The sequence below is a fragment of the Ranitomeya imitator genome, chromosome 6 (genome assembly GCF_032444005.1).
Source record: "Ranitomeya imitator isolate aRanImi1 chromosome 6, aRanImi1.pri, whole genome shotgun sequence".
Taxonomy (NCBI): Eukaryota; Metazoa; Chordata; class Amphibia; order Anura; family Dendrobatidae; genus Ranitomeya; species Ranitomeya imitator.
In genome coordinates, this window is record NC_091287.1 from 77,423,973 (window position 1) to 77,429,972 (window position 6,000).

A 6,000-nucleotide genomic window follows, 5' to 3' on the forward strand; every position below is an offset into this window, starting at 1 on the left:
CAAATTCTTATGAAAACATTTAAAGCACATTGTGCATTGTACTACTGTATCCAATTTATTATATATTTTAGGAGTTGGAGTTGATTCATTTTATACCAACTCCACCAAAATGGACACAGACTCCAACTCAGTCTCCACAGCTCTGTGCCAATGAAAGGAGAAAAGGATATAGGAAACTCTTCTACAGCGCGCTCTTGGTACTGGGTTGTGACGGGCAGTGAAACACTGCACACAGACCAGTCAATGAGAGGGACTGGCCACAATCTGTGTGAGACTGGGTCGCGCCTCAGTGATGCAGCCTCAACTTCCAGAGTGCGGAAGTTAACGTGACATCACCGGACATCAGCAGCGGCTGCCGCCGAGGGTCACATGTGGTCGGCACTGAGCGAGCAGAGATAGCGCTGCTCACAGGCTTACATAAGAAAAGAATGTACCGTATTTTCCGGCGTATAAGACGACCCCCAACTTTTCCATTTAAAATATAGAGTTTGGGATATACTCGTCGTATAAGTCGGGGGTCATCTTATACAACGGGTGTCATCTTATACGGTGTGTGCAGAGCTCTGAGGTCGCCGCATATGGTGCAGGGAGCGGTTCCGGATGGTTCCCAGGGTCTGGAGGAGAGGAGACTCTCCTTCAGGCCCTGGGATCCATATTTATGTAAAAAAAAGAATAAAAATAAAAAGTAGGGATATACTTACCTTCCGACGGCCCCCGGAGTTCTCCCGGCTCTCAGCGGTGCACGCGGCGGCTTCCGTTCCCAGGGATGCATTGTGCGAAGAACCTTTGTGTCGTCACGGTCGCGTGACCGCGACATCATTTCAGGTGATTCAGGCAATGTATCCCTGGGAACGGAACGTACTGGGAGCACCGCTGAGAGCCGGGGGCCGTAGGAAGGTAAGTATATCCCTATTTTTTATTTTTATTCTTTTTTTTACATGAATATGGCCCCAGGGCCTGAAGGAGAGCCTCCTCTCCTCCAGACCCTGGGAACCATCCGGGACCGCTCCCTGCACCATATGCGGTGACCTCAGAGCTCCGCACACACCGTACCCGGCGTATAAGATGACCCCCGACTTTTGAGAAGATTTTCAGGGGTTAATAAGTCGCCTTATACGCCAGAAAATACGGTATTTGAAAAAAATACTTAATTCAATGGTTAAAATTGATGCGCACAATAGGGACAGTAGTGGACCAAATCTTTAAGTGATTTAAACTTTTGTGTTTTTTTTTCATATTTTTAAGAACTTTATTTTTACTTTTCACATATTACTATGTAATAGTCCCTTTAGGGTACTTGAAGCTGCAATTGTCCGATTACTTGTGCAGAAATCATGATCTCCTATGAACTCCGGCCACAGGCTGGCTTTCACAGGAGGATCATAATGACAGGCACGGGGGTTCATCAGCAGACCCCCGGCTGTTATGACAACCTATTGGCAGCCAACGATCATGTCACAGGCGAGCTGATGGGAGCGTGGAATGATGCGCGCCCTTGACAGTGTGTGTTCATTCCTGCTGTCAGAGATTGACCACATTTAACAGGTTAACACTCATGGCTCTTAAAGGGACACTGTCACCTGAATTTGGAGGGAACAATCTTCAGCCATGGAAGCGGGGTTTTTGGGTGTTTGATTCACCCTTTCCTTACCCGCTGGCTGCATGCTGGCTGCAATATTGGATTGAAGTTCATTCTCTGTCCTCCATAGGACATGCCTCTGCAAGGCAATCTTGTCTTGTGCAGGCATGTACTACGGAGGACAGAGAATGAACTTCAATCCAATATTGCAGCCAGCATGCAGCCAGCAGGTAAGGAAAGGGTGAATCAAACACCCCAAAACCCTGCTTCCATGGCTGAAGATTGTTCCCTCCAAATTCAGGTGACAGTGTCCCTTTAAAGACACACAATAGCTGATTAAGTTTGTCACCATGTGTCAGAAAATATGTGGGCTCAGAGTGTGAGCCCGCATCAAAGTAAGGGACCTGACATATGATGTAAATATGCGTCATATGTCGTGAAGGGTCTAATGGATACTACCTTCCTTCAGATTTGTAGGCGTTGGCCTCGGAGAGGTATGTACCATCAAGGAAAAGATACACCTTGTTGTCACTGGTGGCCACAAACACATGCAGACCAATCTGTGAGCTAAATTCCTTTAGGGTATGTGCACACGTAGAATTGACCTCTACGGATTTTTCCGCAGCGGATTTTAGAAATCCACAGGTAAAAGGCACTGCGTTTTACCTGCGGATTTACCACAGTTTTTATGCGGATTTTGTGCGGATTCCACTGCTGTTTTACACCTGCGGATTCCTATTGTGGAGCAGGTGTAAACCGCAGCAGAATCCGCACGAAGAATTGACATGTAACCCGTAGCGTTTCTGCATGGGCACTGCGGATTGCGATTTCCATAGGTTTACATTGCACTGTAAGGCTATGTGCACACCTTGCGTCGGGTCCCTGCGGGTTCTCCCGCAGCGGATTTGATAAATCTGCAGGGCAAAACAACTGCGGTTCTCCCTGCAGATTTATCGCGGTTTGTTCCGCGTTTTCCGCTGCGGGTTTCCGCCTATACTATTGATGCTGCATATGCAGCAATATGCAGCATCAATAGTAATGTTAAAAATAATAAAAATTGGTTATACTCACCCTCTGATGTCCGGATCTCCTGGGTGCTGCACCCGGCGTTCCGGTTCCAAAGATGCTGTGGGAGAAGGACCCTTCGTGACGTCACGGTCATGTGACTGCGACGTCACCGCAGGTCCTGGTCGCACAGCAACTCTGACCGGACGGCCGCGTGCAGCGCCCAGGAGCTCCGGACATCAGAGGGTGAGTATAACCAGATTTTTTATTTTTTAACCCCAAATATGGTTCCCAGGGCCTGGAGGAGAGTCTCCTCTCCTCCACCCCGGGTACCACCCGCACATTATCCGCTTACTTCCCGCAACGTGGGCACAGCCCCATGCGGGAAGTAAGCGGTTCAATGTATTCCTATGGGTGCAGAATCGCAGCGATTCTGCACAAAGAAGTGACATGCTGCGGGTTGTAAACCGCTGCGTTCCCGCGCGGTTTTTCCCGCAGCATGTGCACAGCGGTTTGCGGTTTCCATAGGGTTTACATGTTACTGTAAACGCTATGGAAACTGCTGCGGACCCGCAGCATCAAAATCGCGGCGGTTCCGCGGAAAAAACCGCTAAGTGTGAATATAGCGTAAGTGCATGGAAAGTTGCTGCGGACCCGCAGCTTCAGATCCGCTGCAGATCCACAGCAAAATCCGCAACGTGTGCACATAGCCTTATTGTTTTTATGGTAGTTGTGTATTTTAACTATCATGTATTCAATGTTTGCATGTGTCTTGGCATGTACAGTTTTGGAATCAAAGCAGACATACCATTGGTGCAATCTGTGCAGCCACACAGGGGTCCAAGAGGCAAGGGTGCCCATTTTCGACCTCCAAAGTAGATGATTCTGCATTGTGTTGGACTGCAGAGGGCCCATATATTGTACTTGCACAGGGGCCCTCATCCGTCTGTGACCGCTCCCAGTTGGCATGCAAGCTAAATGGAGTCTAATTGGCTCCACCAAATCTCATTTTTTGAGGATTTTAAATGGAAACCCTGATATTGACAGCTCTCACTGTAGAGCAAAGAGTAAAAGTGAACCTAATCTAACATGTATATTAACAGCAGGGAGCAGCAGCGGCGTAAGGACTGCAGTGGGTGAGGGGCCAGCCGGCCCCAGTCCCTACTTCAGCTGGATGTGCGTCCTGGATGTGCACTATCTTCTTCCAAAAAATCAGATGAGACTCATTCATTCAAGTCTATGAGTGCGCAAAAAAAAATTGGATGCCATATGCAGACACCGTGTAACATCTATTTTATATAGATACATTGCAGTTCCGCAACATAGGAAACAGTAAATGGTCTTCTAAATTAAAAACTGCTGCTGTAAAAAACGGATTGTATACGGATGGCAAGTGAGAAAAAAATGGACTGATTTTTCTGGATGAAAATCTGAATGATTTTTGTAGACGCTCCTCTGAACTTACCCTTACTGAAAAAAAAAGTGCAGCTGACTCGTGCTGTTTGTATCCGTCAAGGGATGGATCCATTTTTGGCAGAAATCTAAAGGCCAAATGAAAGCATGTGGAGCGCCCCCAAGGGCTAGGGGATACTCGGATCTGGGCCCCTCTGCAGTCGACGGGGATGTCACGGTGGCTTGCCCGGTCCGTGGCCCTAGGGGAACGTCCGTAGATGAATGGGGAAAGGCCTTTAAAGGGATAATGTTCGTGACGCCACCTGTGGTATTCGGTCAGGGTGACCGACGCTGCTTAGGGATCCACTGGGGTGATGTTATGGCAGCTAGATGGTGTACCTTCCCACAGGTGAAGTATGTCCCCAGGGCTTCCCAGAGTGATGGTGGTAGATGGTGGATGATGTAAGGCGCAGTGAATAACGAGGACACAAGGTTGCAGTCTCTTTACCTTTACTGAAGGCTTCAGCATCCACAGTCCAGGGTAGGGACCACAGGGTAGGCAGAGTCCGTCCGGTCTGAAGGCAATATCTAGAGTCCTCTTTGTCCAGGAGGAATTCAATAGCCTTCCCCTAGCGCACAGTAACACAGTAGGTCCCTACTTGCAAAAGCTCCCATAAGGTCCTCACTGTTGTTACTCGTCTCTGTCCCCCACACGGTGTGGATAGGACAAAACCCGTATGACTGATGGCCTGAGGCTTTTTATAGGGACCCTAGAGACGCCCCGGCCCCCACAAGTTGCCACTGTGTCTTCTTAGGTGTAAAGGTCGGGCAGCCAACTTGGAATTGACTGTCCTGCCAGTCTCTGAAGTAACGGCATAGAGCTCTTTACTTCCTCGGTGTTCTGGCTACCGGTACTGCGCTTCAGATGGAGGCAGCCTGCTTCTAGCTGGTCTCCCACTGATGTGTCACTCCTGTTGCTATGACTTCTTTTCTCACTCACTACAGCACAATTCTCTTCGTGTCCTTTCCTAGGATGCTGCCGCATGGGTTGCAGGCGCAGCTCCGTGTACCGTCGTCTTCCTCAGACCTCAGTCTGGATCTGACTAGAGATCACTCCAGGCTGCTCGACCTGGAGACCTTTCCTCATCGGTCGTCAGCCAGGAACTCTCTAACTTCCTCCCCAACCCACCAGTTTTACCTTAGTGTGAGGAGTGGCCTAGTAGATAGAACCTTTGCTCCCCTTGGTGGACTGGAGTGTGAAGTGTGTGTGTGTGGCTGTGATACCTGGACAGAAGATCTCCTTCATTGCCTTCAGACGTAACATCACTCCCCCTGGTGGAAGAATAACATTACTAACATTACTGCAACGAACCAGGACTCTGGGGCGCTGCACATGCACCTCGCCTAATCAGATATTTGGCTTTGACAAAACTTTATTGACATATTTAGATGCGTTTTTGATGCGTTATTTCAGCGGAAACGCACTAAAATCATGTGTACATTTTCTACCTGAGGATTTTCCGCACCTAAAGCAACTGTATGGGGAAAATCTGTGCAGAAAACTCAGCGTACCTGAAAGATAAATTGTTATGGTGCGAATTTAAACCATAGCACAGATCAACTAGCGCTGAGTAAAATAAAGGCACGGTGGGCGAGAGACTTCTGTAAATCCTATCTTCTTTGCTGGAACTGTAATGTAGCATCAAAAACCCACCAAAAGCTCATCATGAGAACGTAGCCTTATTGTAATTCCCGTGATACGAGCAGGGAGCATTTTGCTGAATTAGTAGTGTGTCCTTAAAATGTCCGTGTGAAGAAAAAAAGTATAATTGAAAAGAAAAAAGGAATTCTGACTAGCCTGTAAAAAAAAAGTGAAGTAGGGAAGTGCGAAGATGAGCAGGAGTCTCACATCCTCACATGCTGAAACACAGGCATGGCAGAGAACAGTGAGCCTCTGTGCTGCAGGGTGAGCGAGCTCAGCAGGCAGGACGGGCTGGGCGTGTTCAGATCACTGCTGAAAGCTT